At 37.1% G+C, this 20,910-nt stretch overlaps 1 non-coding gene across 1 annotated transcript; it reads right to left on the bottom strand.

The window, feature by feature from the left end:
* Positions 1–11,157: 11,157 nt before the first annotated feature.
* On the bottom strand, positions 11,158–11,264 carry LOC116764841. The gene has a single exon (XR_004353050.1). It is a non-coding gene; the product is annotated as a U6 spliceosomal RNA (small nuclear RNA).
* Between the last annotated feature and the right edge of the window lie 9,646 nt (positions 11,265–20,910).

Below are 20,910 nucleotides of genomic sequence, written 5' to 3'. Positions count from 1 at the left end.
CCCGTAACATGATTTTGGTTGCTGTCACTGCAGAAAACCCTGCTTCACAAAGATAGGGTTTTGGAAATGGAAGCAGGCTTTTCAGTGCTTTTGTGGCAATCTCAGGATATTCCATCTTGACTTTAATCCAGAACGTATGGAGATTTGAAATTGTCTCAGACATACTTTTAAGGCCACCATCATTTGTGATCTCAAGCAGTTGATCCTCTTCTAGCACAAAGTCGATTCACCTGGCTGATTCACAAATGGGTCAAGGATCCGTTCCTTCCCAGTTTGGGGGTCTTTTGTGGTTGGGAAGTGATGCTCAAACTCTTCTGAAAGCTGAGATAGGTGATCATGCACCAGCTGGGAGAAAGAAGGCCCTGGCTCAGTCTCTTTCAAAATCTCTGCTAATGTTTGAAACATGTCAAAAATCCCAGTGTTCACTCGTCACCCCCATAATTCCAGTTTGGCTTTGAATGCAGCCACTTTATCTGCCGACTTGAATATAGTTGTTGTTCTCCCCTGAAGTGACAGGTTGAGTTCACTGAGCAGGTTGAATATGTCACACATGTAAGCAAGTTTTGCGACCCATTCTGTGTCACTGAAATGTGCCGCCAGTGGTGACTTTTTCAAAAAGAAATCTCTGGAGCAGCTCTCATAACTCAAAACCTCTGCCCAGTGATCTGCCTCTAGAAGCCATCTCACTTCTGTGTATCAGAGAAGACGTGTGTGCTCTGGGTCCATCTCCTCACAGAGCTGTGTGAACAGACAGGAGTTAAGGGCATGTACTTTAATGTGGTTGATAATTTGAATCACATCCTACAAAACGTTGTTAAGTTCAGATGACATTTTTCGGGTAGCCAGCATTTCTGTATGGATGCCACAGTGCGTAGATTCACATGCAGAAGCGACCTCTTTGACCCGAGTAGTGAAACCACAAAGGCGTCCAGTCATGGCAGCTGCTCTGTCTGTGCATATACTGACACAAAAGGACCAATTCAGTTTTCCTGATGTGTAATCATTCAAAGACTTGAATAGTTCTGCAGCTGTGGTGTTGGCTGGCAACAAAGGTGCACATGATGTATCCTCATTCACATCCTCCTGAAAAACGTATCGCACAAAAACAAGCCTTGTTGCCCTGTTGTCAACATCGGTAGACTTGTCAACCTGGATTGCATAGCACGGTGACTCATTAATCCTAACGGTTGTGCCTCAGTATCCTCTGCTATTTCATCAGTTCGTCTAGTTACGGTGCTAGCTGAAAGAGGAACACGTGCCACCTTTTGAACTACAGCCTCTCCTAAAAGTTCACGACAGATGTCCTTAGCAGCAGGCAGGATCAAGTCTTCACCAATAGTGAAGGGCTTCTTAGCTTTAGCAATGCGGTTAGCCACTAAGCGTGATGCTCTCAGTGCAGACACATTTGGTGAAGTGGTGGCCTTCAGTAATTGCTTCTGTTCCTCGTGTTCACATTTTTTTCTTTTGAAAAGTTCCCAAGACTTGTCTTTTTTTTTTTTTTTTTGCAGTACGGGGGCCTCTCACTGCTGTGGCCTCTCCCGTTGCAGAGCACAGGCTCCGGACGCGCAGGCTCAGAGGCCATGGCTCACGGGCCCAGCCGCTCCGCGGCATGTGGGATCTTCCCGGACCGGGGCACGAACCCGTGTCCCCTGCATCGGCAGGCAGGCTCTCAACCACTGCGCCACCAGGGAAGCCCCAAAGACTTGTCTTTTAATACAGGGTGCTTGGTCTCCATGTGGCGAAGCAGTTTTGAAGGTTTCATAGCTTCGTTGGATAGCTGGTTGTCACATATTATACAAAACAGCCTTGAAGAATGTGAATCACCTGTTGAAATGAACCCGTAATTTAAGTAGGACTCTTGGTATTTTCTTTTAAATACAGCTTTCTTTTTGTTGGCAATCTTAGAGTCTTCTGCTGTCTCATCATTGGGTCTTTCCCCCTTTTCAAAGAAGCTCTCCAGTGATGTTTGCTTTTTACTCATTTTGGCTAGGGTTAGCTTGTGGGCTTACCACAACTGTGACTAAGACAAGTGCGCAGTGCGGGAAAGAGGCACAGACGGAAGTGGTAAATAAAATAATGGGTGGGCTATGCATGGACTAAAATAAGTGTCGGATTCTAACTTAAAGCCTGCCACCAGATGCAGCGGAATTGTCACTTGCCACTCACTGATAGGATTCCGATATCAGTCTGCAAGCAATTGGTTTATTATGGTCTCTGTGCAGTCACACCTCTCTGCTAATGATAATCTGTATCTGCAGCCGCTCCCCAGCGCCCGCATCACCGCCTCAGCTCCACCTCAGATCCTCAGGCATCAGATTCTCATACGGAGCTCGCAACCTAGATCCCTCGCATGCGCACTTCACAGTAGGGTTCGCGCTCCTATGAGAATCTAATGCCGCCGCTCATATGACAGGAGGCGGTAACGTGAGTAATGCGGAGTAGCTGTAAATACAAATGAAGCTTCACTCGCTCGCCTCCCGCTCACCTCCTGCTGTGCAGCCCAGCTCCTAACAGGCCACGGGTCCAGGCCACGGGTCCACGGCCTGGGGGTTGGGGATCCCTGACTTAATGTGGGCTTCTGTTATTGAAATCAACACACTCCCTCACACTTAGTTGTGTTTCCTCTAGACAGTGAACCTTTGGAGGGCAGGTAATCTGACTTATTTTTCTAATCCTCCCTGCTTATGACACAGCCTCATCACTCCTTCCTGGTAGCTAAATTTACAGTTTTAGACCTGAGTTGGCAGGCCTCAATCATTTTTTGCTTACATGTTAACCTTAACATTTAAAAAAATACTTTGAAAAGTGTTAACATGGGGGGCTTCCCTGGTGGCGCAGTGGTTGAGAGTCTGCCTGCTGATGCAGGGGACACGGGTTCGTGCCCTGGTCCGGAAAGACCCCACATGCCGCAGAGTGGCTGGGCCCGTGAGCCATGGCCGCTGAGCCTGCGCGTCCGGAGCCTGTGCTCCGCAATGGGAGAGGCCACAACAGTGAGAGGCCTGCGTACCGCAAAAAAAAAAAAAAATGTTAACATGTATTGAACACTTACTACACAGCAAACACTTTTTCAGGCTTTTAACATGCATTTCCTTATCTAATTCTTAAATAACCCTACAAAGTAGATATAAGTTATTATTTCTGAATATAAGTTCTGAATATAAGAATACAATAAGTTATTATACTTATTCAGATAAGATATGAGCAGATCAGAGAATGACTACCTTACCCAGAGTCACATAGATAGTCACCAGCAAGGTGACATACTGTTTCCTGGGGCCCAGATTAGTGACCTTGAGTAAGGAATGGGTATCTAAAACAGCTGCTTGAATTGTTCACATATAAGCTTCCCTTTTTTCTAGGTATTAAAGATTTGGAAAGCAAAGGAACAAGCCTGATAGTATGGACTTTAATGGAGTCAGTTTAGCCTTTCCCTTCCAGGTTGTGGCTTCCCACTCTTGTCGTCTGTCTCTGCAAATTGTAGATTAATCAGCATCAGTTGCTGAGTCTTCTCTACTTGCATTACTTCTCTTTGAAGTGTAGCCAAATAGAAAAACTTCCTTCTAGGAGGTTGATTTTCCTCTTCTGAGATTGATCCTGTGTGTTTTGATTACAGCTGCTACTCAGCCATTTCCAATTTCCCTCTTTTGGTCATTTCTTCCTAGTTTATAATGCCATCCAGTTTAGAAGAGCGAATTTAATGAATATGATTTATCTTCCTTAAGATTAACAAAAATGGGAAGACCAAAGGCAATGTATAGCTCTCTGGAAGCTCATCCTAACTTAAAGTATTGATCAAATCAATCTTTGTGCTATTTTATTGTTCATTAGAGATTCTGTTGGAGACAAATAGCATTCTGATTGACTTTTATGATCATTATAAAGATACTGTATTGGTTTGTAGGTAAGAAGTTCAGTCTGTCAGGGTTCAGGGTCAGTCCAGATAAATTTGAACCCCACTAGCAGCAAAAGGCATAATCTAGAGTTGAGGTCAAGTTATCAGGTCAGAGTCTGGATTTATGGTTCAGGAGTAAAGCAACAAGGAGATGTATAGAGATGAAAATCCAGAAATATAACCTCATTCCACATATGTGAAACTTGATTCTGGCCAACTTCACCAGTCTTCTTTCTCCTGCTTTTTTTTTTTTTTTTTTGCGGTACGCGGGCCTCTCACTGTTGCGGCCCCCCCCTTTGCGGAGCACAGGCTCCGGATGCGCAGGCTCAGCGGCCACGGCTCACGGGCCCAGCCGCTCCGTGGCATGTGGGATCTTCCCGGACCGGGGCACGAACCCGCGTCCCCTGCACCAGCAGGCGGACTCTCAACCACTGCGCCACCAGGGAGGCCCCCCTTCTCCTGCTTTTAATATGTGCTAGGGTCAGGACTAGCCGCCGACCACCACCTTCTCCCTTGAGCATGCCTGCGATGACACAGATCTAGAGTGCTTGTGTTGCTCCTTGGTGTGATGTCAGCCCATGAAACTCAGCAACCAGCTAAACTACTCCTCAGTCTACCAAAAAAACATGGCTTTGTGCCTTCGGATAGCATAAGATATTGACAATGATGGAAGGACAGAGAATGGAATATGAACCATTACAAAAGGTCAGACTTCCCTCCAGCATCCCGGTACCTTCAGGGTGCCAATATCAGACTATGTAATTGACATCCTAATGAGTTTGGCTTTTCCTTTATAGTCACGTAATGTAAACTCAATTTGCAAGATCCTTTATGTAATAACTTTGAAGCTCAGAAACGTACATGTGCATATGCTTTAACATGTTATGAAAGTTCAAGAGAGACCTGCAAAACTGATGGTAGAATGCAATCAGATTTAGGGCCATCCTTTTCTATAGACTATGAAATAATTGTTTAGATGGCAAAGGACATTTTAAATAACCCAAACTCATCCAGATTTTTTACATTGAAGTCTATCCAAAATTGTCCTTTTAAGACAACTTAGGTTAGAGGAAAAGCAAAGAACTTAACCCAAAAAGAGCAGGTTGAAGCTTAGTTCTTCCTTTTCATGTTCACATGATCTTTTACAGTTAATTGCATGTACCTTGGTATTCCACATTTGGAAAATTTACTTAAAATATGTACCTTAAAACAACTACCGTTATTCAGATCAATAAATGAGTTTTGTTTTTTTTTTTGGTCTACTGGTGCTAGTGATGCTGAGGCGGAGGCTTAATCACTTACTTCAGGTTGTACCAGAGTCTTGACCTTCTAAGGCAGTGTGCTGCTGTGCTGAAGGTGGCATGGGAAAGGGTTTGTGGAAGTTGACATGAGAAATATGATTGGTTCATTGTTTTCAGTCTCTGCTACATATCTGCAACTATTCATCTCCATGATATGATTCAGGTTATAGAAAAGCTGAATTTATAAATCCGTCATGGCTAGAATGATTCTGTTTTTGGCATTATGTATTCAAAATGTATTAAATACAAGACTCTTAAGTTGGGAATCAAGAACTGAGAATTCAGCCACTACTCATTTAAATTCTCATTTCTGGAGGTACTTTTAGAGAATTAGAAAGCAGAAGGCACATCCTATAAATTTCTCTTATGTTTTGAATTCTGAATGCGGGAAAAAAAGACTTTGGGAAGTATGTGTTTCTTATTTTATGGAATATTGAACTTTGGAAAACAATAGCAAATATACTGGTAGGAATCTGTAAAAATATTTAATTACTCATTCTTCAGGTATATATTTGGAAAAGTGACAAAGTGTACACTAAAAACTTTTTCTAGGTGACTGATTTTGATTCATTAAGTTATTTATGAAATCATAAACCTATGGGTATTATGGAAATTATTCAATAAATTATGTTAAAATAATTGGATTTAGGGGAAAAATTCTCTGCAAACTGTCAAACTATAATTCACCAAAAATAAATTTTAAATGTGTAAAGTGTTTAAGAAAAGTGAAATTATAAGCTGTAAAATGTATATTGTATATATAGTTAATCTTGCAAAGAACATGAAATTTATAAGGATATAAACAAGAAGGAAAATCATGAGGGCAAAGGCTGATATATTTTATTACATTAAAATTTAAAACTTTAATATATTAATAATATTTGTATCACACGTAAGATGAGTTGATACCTTTTCTTTGTGAAACATTCTTATTAACCAATAAGAAAAGCACTAAAACTAAAAAACGTATGTAAAGAAAAATTTATAAAAGATGAAATAGGGGCTTCCCTGGTGGCGCAGTGGTTGGGAGTCCGCCTGCCGATGCAGGGGACGCGGGTTCGTGCCCCGGTCCGGGAGGATCCCGCATGCCGCGGAGCGGCTGGGCCCGTGAGCCATGGCCGCTGAGCCTGCGCGTCTGGAGCCTGTGCTCTGCAACGGGAGAGGCCACAACAGTGAGAGGCCCGCATACCGCAAAAAAAAAAAAAAAAAAAAAGATGAAATACAAGTTGATAATAAGCACAAACAAAAATAAAATTATTAGTCATTACTGTTGCAAATTTAAATAAAATTATACTATTTTAAATCATTAAACAGAAGAAAAATATAAAAGAGGCCAATGATTTAAAAAGTATGAGGGAAATAATGTATTTAATTGTTGTTGATGAAAATGGTGTAAACTTTTAATGATAGCATGTAGTAATATGGATTGAGTCTTAAAATATCCATATTGTTTTGCCTATAGTCTTCACCTCAGGTAACATATCCCAGAGTATTAATCAGAGATCCATAAAAAAATGAACCTACATGGAAATTTAAAAGGATATACTAAACAATACAGTAGTTCTTCAATAAGAGTGCAGTAATATATAATGGAATATTATGCAGACATCACAAATATGTTTTCAAATAACATTTACTACTAAAGGAATATTTTAATAATTTTTAGAAACTTAAGAAGTACCAGTAAAGTAGTAGTAAAGTAGAATGTAAAGTAGGTAAGTGAATTAGATTGTAGAGTGGGAATTATATTTTTACAGTACAAACCTGGGGGAGAGACTAGAGAGACTGAATAAAAATAGTAGAACGTCAGGACTGCAATTCCTGTCTGTTATACAGGAAGGAGTTACGACGTGAATGAGGGGTTTAATGAGCTAGATTCAGTTGTGCAAGCTACATAACTTTGGGCATGAGAAGGTATGTATAGAAACAATCTCTGGCAGACCTTGAGGTTTATTTCTTAGCAAAGTTTAGTTAAGCATGGTGATAACTTTGAAATCAGTGGGGTTTTTTTGCTTGTTTGTTTTTGCATCTTAAACACATTTTCTATGTTTAAATCACAAGGATATAACTAAATGCAATTGTAGTGAAGACAGGAGTAGCACAGAAAATTTTAGAATTGGGCCAAGGATATAATGTCAAGATATCACGGACAAGATGCTGAGGAAGAAGCCAAAGCATGTTCAGGGAGTCCACCCAGACCATATGCTACTCAAATGGAAGCTCCAAGTCTGAGTAGGAAATGTGGGGAAAGTTAGTCTGGTGTCAAATCTGAGATCTAAGCCTACAGCATTGAAGTATGGGCTCAAATATAAGGTCTAGGATAACTAGTAATATGAGATCCCTGTGGGTAACGACCTATTATTATAATAGCCCTTATTTTTTTAAATGTCAATGTCTGCACCTGATACACAGCAGAAATGCAGGTAACTGGAAATAGCTGCTGAACTGAGCAATCAGAAAATGAACAGATTTGTTTATGTTAATTAAATTATCAGCCTAATGCTTTGTTAAATGTTTTTATTAGGGTTTCTTAACAAATAGAATTCAAGCTGTGGCCAAGGCAGTACTCAGAAGAAATTTACATACTTAAATGTATTTATCCAGTTAACAGAAATATTCAAAACATTCAAACAGAGAAGGGAAAGGAAAATAAAAACAAGCATTACAAGTGCAAGGAAGAAATTAATAAGAGTAAAAGAAAAAGTAAAAGAAAACCATTTACACTAACATAAAAATTATGAACTGTTTAGATCCAGATTAAATTATGGATTCATCTACTTAAGCCATTAAAATTTTTATAGAATGAAGAGATTGGATGCAAGATCAGCCTAAAAATATCAATAGCTGTCTTACATACCAGAGGTGTGAATCATCAGTTTACAAAATGTAATGAGAAAATAAAAGATCTGGATTGTAATAGAAGGAAAAATCTCAAAACTATTTAGGAATACAGATAATCAGCAAAGTTTAGGTCCTATAAGGAGAAAAATACAAAATGTCATTGAAGTAAATAAAATAAGATCTAACTAAATTAATTTGGCTCTCGTTTCCATTTTCTTCATTGGAAAATATTGTAAAGATGTCAGTTCTTTCTAAATGAAATTCTAAGTTCAATGTCCTCTCAAAGGGATATTTTTGGAAATTAATAATTTGACTTCGAAGTTTACATAAAAATGTCTTAAGAATATCCAAGGAATTTTGAACATAAAGAACAATTGGTCATCTATCTTACTAGGTATTACAATGCTGTATAAATTTATGCTATTAATAGTATTTTGATCACTAGAACATAATAAATAGTTCAAAAACAGACCCGTGTAAATATGACATAATAGTAATTTACAGGAAAAATTCACATTTAAAATTAGTGGAAGAAATGTTAATCTCTTACATAAATATTGTTCAAAAACTAAATATGAAAAAAAAATTTAGAAGAAAATATATTCTTTTATGATCTTATGTAGAGGAAGGCTTTCTAAAATATATATAAAATTCAAAATCATGAGGGGAAAAAGATTTGACATTAGAATTTAAAGATCTTTACAAAAATATTTACCATAAATATAGTTAAAAGCCAAGTTTCAGAGTGGAAAGGAAAAAAATAGAAAATGATTGCAAATATATATGATAAACTAAAGATTAATATCTATATTATATAAAGAGCTCTATATAATACAAATATAAAGGATACAAAAGGAAATACAAATTACAAATACAATACAAAAAGGAAAATAGCTCAATGGAAATATCAGCAAAGTACATGAACAGAAAGATCACATAAAAATTAAAACATCGCTTACTCATCCTATATTATTAAACTTCAACTTAAACCTATTAGAAGGCAGTTTTATACTAAAAATTTAAGTGCTCATAATATATTTTAACCTATCGTTTCCATTTTTAGAAATTTACTTTAAAAATACTCAAATAAGCTCCTTGTATTAGGCACTGTTCTAAGAGTTGGTTATTAGAATAATGAACAGAACAAATACAATTCCTTGTCTCATCGACCCTGCTTTCCCTGGGCAGACTGACATTGAATAAGAGGCCAGATAGCCAGAGTACATAGTTACAAACCACGATGGGTTCCTTGAAAGAAAAGTGTAGAATCCCATGACAGGGCATAATAAAGGAATCACATACACATACATGCGCTAACACATCATGTGTACAGACACAGTGTAAACATTTCACAATATGAAATGGTTGTCAATATTATGCTCATACATCATGAAATAGACCTAGCTTAGTAACATGAACATTTCTTCAAATTATAATTTAGGTGAAAAAAATTTCCAAATACAGTGTGCAGTCTATTCCTAATTGTTTGTATTATATGTTTCTTAGCTCTTTCTGCAACATACATTCATTTCAGGATTTTCTCTAAGGATTCTTAACTTATCCTTCAAGCAAGCGTTTCAGACTGGGACCAGGGACTTCACATGCCAAGATTAGTTATTTGACAGAATACTCCACTGTATTTATCACTGTGTTTTGAAACCAAGTAAGAAATCAGTGACCTAAAGGCAAAAATATTGTGGTGGACAGAGAGTAGCACAGAGCTAGGGGCTATATATAGGAGTTACATGTGGGAGGAATGATGAGATGTCAAGGGTGAAAGGAAGAGTTCTTGTGCTGTCAGTGTCTCCTGTCACCATGGAATCTCTCTAAAGTCCCAGTTTATAACTAGAAATTAGGATTAACATGTACATCCCCTGGGTGAGTGGGAGGGAACATTATCAGTATACCTCCTATGCTCCTAAATGAATTGAGGTGTATCTTGATGCTGTTTGCTTTTTTATTCTGTGAAAGAAATTGCATAAGATAGTTAATGTCTGCTTCTATAAAATTTATGGAATTTATCCATAAAGACATCTATACCTGTTTTTTTCTTGCATAACTGTTTGAAATTATATAGTAAATTAATTCCTTTATTGTTTATAGATCCATCTATTTTTCTGTATTTCTTTCCTTGACTATTTTGAGGTGTTATTTTTTGTTCACTTGAGAGTCTATGCAGTTCAATTGCATTTTCAAATTTTTGGCTATAAAGTTGTTTTAGAGTATCCTCGTTACTTTTTTTTTTTTTTTTTTTTTTTTTTGCAGTACGCGGGCCTCTCACTGCTGTGGCCTCCTCCCGTTGTGGAGCACAGGCTCCGGACGCACAGGCTCAGCGGCCATGGCTCACGGGCCCAGCCGCTCTGTGGCATGTGGGATCTTCCCGGACCGGGGCACGAACCTGTGTCCCCTGCATCGGCAGGCAGACTCTCAACCACTGCGCCACCAGGGAAGCCCCCTCATTATCTTTTAAATGTATTTTCTGAATCTTAATTTTGTCTCTTTTTCATAATACTATCTTTGTACCTCCTCTTTCTTTGTTTCCTCATCTGTTTTATTAAGAATTTGTTAACTTATTAGTCTTTTCAGATAAATATTTTTGTTTTTTCAAATTATTTTTATTTTATTTTATTGGCTTTATTTTGTTCTTCCTTTTCTACCTGTTTTAGATGAATTCTTAGCTCATTAATGAACACTTTTCTCATATTAGTCATTTAAAACTATCATTGTCCCTCAAAATACTGCTTTAGTTTCATCCCACAAGCTTTAATATAATGTATATTCACAATATTTCAGTTTAAAGTTTTTTCCAGTTTCCTTGATAATTTAGTATTAGTTAACCCATAAATTATTTGTAACTTAAAACAATTAAAAACACATTTTCTAGTTACCTTTATATTATTTAATTTTGTTTAATGATGTATTTAGCAGAAAATACTGTATGCTTTTTCTTTTTTTTTTGCTTTAAGGCATTCCATTTTATTCATTTTCCCCTCATTCTCAATAGTTGCACAGAGACTGACACATAGAAAATGCTCAGTGCTTTTGAACACGTGAAGGGATTTTTAAAAAAGAATTTAAAAAATTGCTCCTAATAATACAACCTCTGAACAACACATCATATACAAAAATATGGAATGCTTCATGAATTTGCATGTCATCCTTGCACAGAGGCCAGGCTAGTCTTCTCTGTATTGTTCCAATTTTAGTATATGTGCTGCTGAAGCAAGCACCAGACTGTATGCTTTTAATGTTATAATTTATATATATATTTTTTTCTTAAAGGTCTTACAAATTGTTAATTTTCATGAATGTTGGTGGGTTAGTAATGCAAAATATTCATCAGTTGTCCATTAGGTCAATTTAGTTAAGCATATTGAAATCTACTACAGTCAGTTTTTTCCTGCTCGTTATTGCAGAGTAAGAGAGGATTTTGTCATATATACCCCAGATAATTTCCTTTTATAGTACTGTCAATTTTTGCTTTATGTATTTTGAAACTATTATATTTTATGCATAAAAATCTAGAATTGTTTTATCCTCCTAGTGAACTGAATTTTATCATTCTGAAGTAACTTGTTTTTAATTCTATTAATACTTTTATTATATGGTATATTTTGTTTGATATTAATGTAGCTACATCAACTTTTACATTCCATCCTTTTAAATCTGGCTATTTCAACATTTCCATTTCTTTATGTTTTAGGGTCTAATAATTTATGTCTTTCAATTGGATTCAGTTCATTTAAACTTATTTATTGTTCTTATGGGTGTATATAACATACATATATCTAATGACTGATTTTCTACTTATATCTAATCAGTTTTTATTTATTTTTTTGCTTTTTTTAGGTGTTTAGTGAATAATTTTTAATTGAATATCCCATTTTCTGGATTTACCTGATTGTTTCCTTATGGTGGTTAGCTTATTCTTCTATCCCTATATTTCCTATAAACCAGATGTTATTCCTAAAGGTTTTGGGATACAGGTTAAATATTTTTGGCAATAATATTCCAAAGTCAATGTTTTGTACTGCACATCACATCATTTCAAGGAGCACACAGACTGAGGCCATGCTGTTATCAGTGATGCTGAATGTGGTCATGTAGTTAAGGTGGTGACTATCACATAGTTATTATCATGACATTAGTATTTCTCCATTATTAAAGAATATTTTTCCTTTCGCAAATAGCAAGTATTCTGTGACTATTTGGCACGGTGCAAAAATTCTGTTCCTCAACATTGCAGCTAGTGATTTGAACATTTGTTTATGATGCTTGCCTGAATCAAATATTCATTGAATGTGGCTAAATGAAAATTGATTAATTTTATTGAGTTCCTTCTTTATTTAGCTGGCATTCTTTTGCTAAAGAAGAGCTTTAAAATTGGGGATAAAATGCAGGCTCTCCTATGAAGACAGAATAAATGCGCGTAATTCCCTTTTCTGCTAATTTCAGAGTAAGGAGTTGATGTAAGAATTACTTCCAGTGGAGACAGATTTATTTCTTATTCTTTCACTCTCTCTCTCTCTCTCCTTCTCTATTTTCTTTACAAGTATTATTGTGCTTATCATGTTCCTTCTCCAACCAAACTTTGCTCTGATCTGGTCACTGTCATAGTGACCTCAATTTCCCAGGCTTCCTTACCAACTGGCCTCCAGGTAAGTTCAGCCAGTATGAGGCACTATTAAAAGACCGGAGGGCAAAGGGAAAAGTAAGGCCAGGGCATGCCTCCCTCTTGCTAGGCCTCTTCCAACAGTGGTGGCCTCTCCATATGACTCCAGTTCCCTCTGTACATCTCTTCCCTCTGGGGTCCCAACTCATACAGGCACCTCAGTTTAGTTTTCTCTCCTATTTGTGGCTCCGGTTCCAGGCCCTAATAAAATAACATCTTTGTACTTGGCACTGTTGGGGTGTCATGGCATCCAGGTTCTGCCAATTGAAAGTACTAAGAAAGGTATTTTTAAAGATCATGTGTTCATTTTCATTTTCCTAATTCAAGTTCTCCTTATACACCCTTTCTTAACTTTTTAAAATTTTATATTTTTGTTTTATGCTCTTACACTGAAAATTTTATTCCTAATAGCATTAACATATTGTCTAATTTTCTATGACTTACAACATATATTTTTATTTCCTGGGCAACTTTTATCTGCAAAACATAAAATAGTTTTAATATTAAAAAATGTGATATTTCTACTAACAGAAATAAAATTACTGATATTATTTAAGATTTTTGAATTATCTTACCCTTAAAATAATCCTACTAAGAATGTAGAGTTTAGTTTTTTGTTTTCAGAACCTCCTGAATTGCTTATTTGTGGGTTTTGTTAGTAGTTTGGTATATGATCATGTATTTGATTATATATTCATTTCTGTTTGTTTTCATATATATGGTAACATTTTTTCTTTTTGACTAAATTTTATTTTCTGTAATATATAAAATGATATGGTTGGAAAAGCAAACTTTCCCTAGTATGCAGAAGCTCCACTCCATGGAATTTCCTTAATTCCCAGGATGAGAGGTGGTACAGTGTGTGCTTACCTTCTTGGTCTCAATGTTATGACTTCTTGACAGGAGCAGAATTCCTTTCTGTTCTTTTCTTATAGCCTCATTCCTTCTTTTATAAGAGTATTCTTAATAGTAAATTGAGAATTTTTATAATTGCATTACAAGAGGGTTTCGGGATCTCTAAGCCACCAAATTGCTAGAATAGGATCAGGCTCTCTCAGGACTGTGCCATATCTATCTCTAATCCCAGCATCTAGGACAAACTCTGTGCTTCTTAGTTTCTTAATAAACGGCTATTGAATGAAGAAGTAAATGGTCCCTCTCAAAAATATATTTTTTAATCAATAAAGACCAGGATTTCTCAGCAGTGATGTTATCGACATTTTGGATGGAATAATTCTTTGGTGTAAGGGCTGTCTTTTGCATTATAGGATATATATTTTTAACATCTTGACTGGAGTATAATTGCTTTACAATGGTGTGTTAGTTTCTAATGCATTATAGGCTATTTAGCAGCATATCTGGCCTCTGACTACTAGATGCCAATAGTCCCAGTCATGGCCTTCAAAAATGTCTCCAGACATTGTTAAATATCCCTTGATGGGAAGTCACTCCCAGATGAGAACCATTCATATTAGACTATATAAGAATACATTTTGTTACGTTGTTAATGACAATGTTCTTATACTTTGAATATCAGAGTTTTAGTCAACATGGTTGATGTTTGTGGTGAAATGAAATTACCTGCAATGAATTCTTGGCTTGACTAAGTATCTCCTTGACACTTCATTGAGGAGTATCTATGCCAGAGAAAGGTATCCTTTTAAATCCCTCACAAGGGCTAAAAACAGGCCAGTGGGCTTTAGGAAATATACTTTCCTCCATGTGACTGTGGTCAAGGCCAATTAATTTGGAGAACTTTCCTGCCCAGTGTCTTCCTGTGCTCTTCATTCTCTTCTGAGACAGTGTCCCCACCTTGTGTCTCCTAGCACAGGTTGACCAAGGCACCAATTTCCATAAGAAACTTAGTGTCAGTCTTGAAGAAGCAGTTGGACCAGTTATATGACAGAGATTTATTGGTTCTGGTGACAAAGGGAATGAAAACTCTTGCTGTGAAAACGCTGATAAGCCCCATTAGTGAGGTTTGTACAGTCATTAATGCAGCTTTCACGTTTTTGCCAAAATACTCACTGTTTTCCTTCACTCAATGCATCACTCTTTTTCTGCTGACTGATATTTTTAAACCCATCAATTATTTAAGAGTAAGGGAAGCATTATTAATATGTCAAAAATAAAGTCTTTTGGAGAAGATATTCCCTTCAGAAGAGCTGAGGGAAAATACATATACAGAGACAGGAACCCCTCTGCCTCTTATTAGATTGGTTAGCAAAGTACTGTTTTTGTTTCAACCAACAAACATCTTTTGAGAGTACATTTTTCACTTTGGGATACCAACAAGACATAGGGCATGTCTCACCGGTAGCTTGTCACTAGAATGACAAAATTAGAGCATTTTTGAAAGTGAAAGGGGAACTATTAATAAGTGCACTGGATAAAGGCATAGCCAAGATTAATTGGCTCCAACTTTTATGATAAAGTTGGGGAAATAAGTCATCTAACTGACCAGATTTTTATGGCCTTGAACTTAGAGGTAGAACAGATGAAGCATTCTGACCGATTCAGGGCAGGTAGAAGAATGTTAAATTCCTGTGTGCTGGAAACAGGGTGGGAGGGGGAGAGAGAATTTGTGAAAGCTCTCGGAGCAACAGCTGGCATTGTTTGAGTACCGGCTCTATGTTATCCACGTGAAATGGAGCATGGACCCATACCATGTCTTCTAGAACTCTCATAAACTTCTAAGGAAAAGTTTTGTACAGCTCAAATGCTGTCACTTAGTGACGCATTGCTGATATTGTCATTGAGGCTACAAAGCTCTTTACTTAGCATGTGGCCTGTGTCAGGGACTCAGAGATGAAGAGAATGCTTCTCTTCAGGAAGTGGACACCCTGTGGGAGGAGCCTGCAGCACAGGGAGTTTTCTCTTTAGGGGAGATTTTAGAGTCTGTTTCAGTAAAGGGAGTGATTATTATACTCACTGGATGCTAAAGAGCAAAAGAAAGTGAATATTTTACCTGCTTTCTGACACTTGTACTTTTTTACAAGCTAGGAGTACAAGAGTATTTGCAGTTGCTATGTAATGGCAACCCTCGGTAAGTACAGATGGCATTATACTATACTATCTCATTTAATCTTGAGAATATCATTTGACGCATGCATTATTTCTCACTTTACAGAGGAGAATCCTAGGATTTTAGATGGCAGTGACAGTTTCAAGTCACAGAATAATGTAACCTGAAACTATAAAGTAGGCTTAAGTTAAAACACTTCCTGTGAGTTCATTCTGATACCAGTTCTATCTCTGTCCCGGATGATGGACAACTGACTGTGGACGGCTTCACAGTAATGGCAGAGGAAGCATTCAGGAGGTCAGTAATGCCAACCAAAACATAGGGCCGCTGCTTGTCACAGGTGATGTGCAAAGTAGTCCCATTGTTTTATATTCTATTAACTATAATAAATTCTACTTCTTTTAAAGACAGGGATCACAGTTTCTTTGCTTCGGACAAACAAAATGGAGAGACTACACTGAGTATTTCTGCAGTGAGGTAGACAAATAGCCTGCATAATCCTGTTTACTTTGAATATCTTGGGGACTGTATTCTTCCATAGTCTCTCATTTTTAGTAATATATATTATAATGTCTTAGAATTGGGAATTGCTGTTTGGTCTCTATTTCTAATACCAACACTATAAAACAAGACTGTGATACAGGCATATAATAATAACACGGGGATTCAATAGAAAAGGAAAGGGATTTGGGAATGATTTAGCAAAGGTGATTTGCATGGCTTAATGAGGATAGAAAATGACTTTCTGATATATTCAAAAAAGTGAAACGGCAAACGAAAGAATCAAGATAGCAACCACAAGGAGAAATCATTAAGTTCTCCCTAGAAAGAATTTTGGTGGCATCAGAATCTTGACTAAAGAAAGGAAAAAAGTAAAACATCTATCCTGCCTTTCCTATATTAACTACACCCCTGGGCAACCAAGTAGTAGATGAAAGGAAGTTTCTCTTTGTACTTCCTCCAGCTAATGCATGACGAACTAATGCCATAGTTAATGGAACTAGAAATTACACATCAATGGCTGCTAACCATTGGAGGAGATAACAATAATTATATTCCTCCTAGTGGAAGAAAACACTTCTAACTATGGAATAGTTTTTATTCTTTAATTTTTATTGGAGTATAGTTGATTTACAATATTGTGTTAGTTTTTGCTGTACTAAGTGAATAAGTTACACATATACGTATATCTACTCTTTTTTAGATTCTTTTTCCATGTAGGCCATTACAGAGTACTGAGTAGAGTTCCCTGTGCTATACAGTAGGTCCTTATTAGTTATCTATTTTATATATAGTAGTGTGTATATGTCAATCCCAGTCCCTGCCTTTCCCTCCAGTAGCCATCGGTTTGTTTTCTACATCTGCGACTCTATTTCTGTTCTGTAGATAAGTTCATTTGTACCATTTTTTTCTTAGATTCCACATAAAAGCGCTATCATACGATATTTGTCTTTGTCTCTGATATTTAGTGTGGTAATCTCTAGGTCCATCCGTGTAGCTGCAAATGGCATTATTTCATTCTTTTTTGTGGCTGAGTAATATTCCATTGTATATATGTACCACATCTTTATCCATTCTTCTGTTGATGGACACTTAGGTTGCTTCCATGTCTCGGCTATTGTGAACAGTGCTGCAGTGAACTTTGGGGTGCATGAATTCTTTTGGATTATGGTTTTCTCCAGACATCTGCCCAGGAGTGGGATTGCTGGATCATATGGTAGTTCTGTTTTTGCTTTTCCAAGGAACCTCCATCTGTTCTCCATAGTGGTTGTACCAATTTACATTCCCACCAACAGTGTAGGAAGGTTCCCCTTTCTCCACACCCTCTCCAGTATTTATTGTTTGTAGATTTTTTGATGATGGCCATTCTGACTGGTGTGAGGAGATACCTCATTGTAGTTTTGATTTGCATTTTTCTGATAATTAGTGATGTTGAGCATCATTTCATATGCTTTTTGGTCATCTGTATGTCTTCTTTGGAGAAATATCTCTTTAGATCTTCTGCCCATTTTTTGATTGGGTTGTTTGTTTTTTTGACATAGAGCTACATGAGTTGTTTGCGTGTTTTGGAGATCAGTCCCTTGTCGGTCACCTCATTTGCAAATATTTTCTCCCATTCTGTGGGTTGTCTTTTTGTTTTGTTTATGGTTTCCTTTGCTGTGCAGAAGATTATAAGTTTAATTGGGTCCCATCTGTTTATTTTTGCTTTTATTTTCATTACTCTAGGAAGTGGATCAAAAAAATCTTGCTGTGATTTATGTCAAAGAGTGTTCTGCCTATGCTTTCCTCTAAGAGTTTTATAGTGGCCAGCTTTACATTTAGGTCTTTGAACCATTTCAATTTTATTTTTGTTTATGGTGTTAGGGAGTGTTCTAATTTCCTTTTCTTCCCATGTAGCTGTCCAGTTATCCCAGCACCAATTATTGAAGAGACTGTGTTTTCTCCATTGTACGTTCTTGCCTCCTTTGTCAGAGATTAGTTGACCATAGGTGTGTGAGTTTATCTCTGGGCTTTCTATCCTGTTCCATTCATCTATATTTCTGTTTCTGTGTTATTATCATACTGTTTAATTACTCTAGCTTTGTAGTATAATCTGAAGTCAGGGAGTCTGTATCTATGAAATAGTTTTACCATAAAATGGATATGCATTCTGAATAAGTCTTTGAATCCAAATACTAATTTACCAGAAAATCAGATAAGAGAGGAGCATGTTAAACTAACCATAGGGAAGCAATCAGCAAAATATGGACAGGTGAGTCTACAGGATAAATGACTTGGTTTATTCCAAAGACAAATTACAAGAAAGATACGGAAGAGAAACCTATAAAAAGAGATTTAAAAGTTATATCACTGATTCACAATATGTGGATCTAAATTAGATCCTTTTGCAAACAAACTGTAAAATAAATTTACATTTATAAGACAACTGAAATTTTGAACACGAGAATATTTGATGATATTAAGGAACTGTTAATGTTTTATAGTATGATAATGGTATTGTGGTTAAGTTTTATGATAATCCTTTTCTTTTAGAGATACGATCTACAATTTTTAAGACTGAAATGATAGGACATCTGAAATTTGCTTCACACTAATATAGAAGAGGTAGAGGGAAAAGATGAGATGAAAAAACAAGATTTATAATTGTCATGGACTGAATGTTTGTGTCCACCCCAAATTCATTTGCTAAAATTCTAACTCCTAAGGTGATAGTATTAGTAGTTGGGGCCTTTGGGATGTACTTAGGTGATGAGGGTAGATCCCTCATGAATGGGATTAGTCCTAATGCCTTAGTAGAAGGGACATAAGAAAGCTTGTGAGAAATAAGTGTTTGTTGTTTAAGCCACCAGTATATGTTAATTTGTTACAGCAGCTCAAACCAAGGCAATAATTATCAAGGCTGGTGATGGGTAGACGGGAAGTGGTTACACAGTCTAGTAATGCATACTATCTGCTTTTTTATATTTTTAAAGTTTTCAAGAAAAAATAATAAGAAAAGTAATAAAGTTGTCTAAGAAAAGATAATAGTTGGGCTGCAGTGGTACTGAGAAAATTTTTCTGACAACTTCCAAGACTTAGCATCTCATTGGAGTAGAAAATCTGAGAAGCTACCCTCCAGAATTTCTACTTCTAGGATAAAGAAGTAAAACATAATAAGAACTTAAGGGAAAGCGTTTTGCAATTTGAAGCTTCCTAGGAATGTTATGATTTGTATGCTGTTTACACTCTTTATTTTTATTAATGAATCTTCTAAATGTATTTTTGTACTAAGAATGTTTCTTAAAAATCTCAGCTGTTCTAGAACCTTATGAAACGGATAAAATTTAGTCTACAACAAGGCAGTGATTTTATGGAACTAATTATGGGAGCAGGGGGTGGGGACTGAAGTCAGTTAGAAATAATGAAACATTTCGTGGACGGAAGTGTTCCAGTCCCAGTGTTCCACTTTATTTATATTTAACAAGTCCAATATGACTAAGGGAGGAGTGCAAAGCAAAACAGAAGGTTGGCTGGGACTGAATTAGCCCATTCAGGCAAATGGCAGTGCACAGGGGCTTACTCATAATGTGTAGGTCAAGGAAAGAAGATGGAAGGACTTCTTGGCTTATGTCCCATACCATCATACCACGTGCATGCAAGAGTTCTCACTTTTGTCAGTTCTCTGCGTGAATTGTATCATAATTTTCTCCTCCTGTATTTCATGGAGAATAATAATTGTTTCAAAGACATGCATTCCTTTTCATCATCACTCCTCCCTGATGCTATCTACCCCTCCCATCCTGTTTCTACTACATACATTGCCATAGAAGTTCAGATGGTATTATCCCTGGAAGAGTCCTCAGAGAACATCTAGTGTAACTCGTATTTCTCAGAGAGACACAGTGTCGCAGGATGCTGGTAGCAGGTGCAGGTGGGGGGAGGGGCTGCAGGGGAGTGATTGAGGTCACTTGCCTGGTTATTGCACAGCTGTTACTGACTTCCAGTACAGTACTCTTTCTCCCCCATGCTTTTCCACATCTTGGGTATTATTCATCCCTTTTGTTCTGGAGTCCTAGTGATTATGGTGAATGTCGTTTAAAATCTGTGGTCCAGGATACTATGAATATAATCATTTATAGGAGCAAAAGGTGCTTTGTCCATTTCTCTGGGCGTATCCCCTCAGAATCCCCTTTGCTTAGATTGTTGATGTGGGCCCTTTGCATCCTCTGCCCTTGACAATCTCTTTTTATTAACGGGGTTATGTTTTTATGTTTCTAAGGAAAGTTGAGATATCAATATTTATTAATAAGTATGGTTGAATTACTAATTTTCATGGAGCAGTTGTGATTCATTTTGGTGAAGATCTCAGCTCTAAAGAGAAACCAGAGGACGCTAATATTCCCATTGCTGAGGAATAGGCTATTTTCTTGCAAGTCTCTGACTAAACAAATGACATTTGGAAAATTTTTTTTCTTAGAGCTGATTAATGCCATGGCCAAGATTTATTTCTTGGCTGAAGCTTCTTGGCATATGGATCAGGCAGAGACATGGGGAATACTGAGCTACTTGGCACCCTTTTGTCAAACTCTTTTTGACATTTTTTTTTTGCGGTACGCGGGCCTCTCACTGCTGTGGCCTCTCCCGTTGCGGAGCACAGGCTCCGGACGTACAGTCTCAGCGGCCATGGCTCACAGGCCCA

The sequence above is a fragment of the Phocoena sinus genome, chromosome 13 (genome assembly GCF_008692025.1).
Source record: "Phocoena sinus isolate mPhoSin1 chromosome 13, mPhoSin1.pri, whole genome shotgun sequence".
In the NCBI taxonomy this organism is placed as follows: domain Eukaryota; kingdom Metazoa; phylum Chordata; class Mammalia; order Artiodactyla; family Phocoenidae; genus Phocoena; species Phocoena sinus.
The sequence above is the reverse complement of the archived record's forward strand: the minus strand, read 5'-3'. Positions and strand labels throughout refer to the sequence as shown.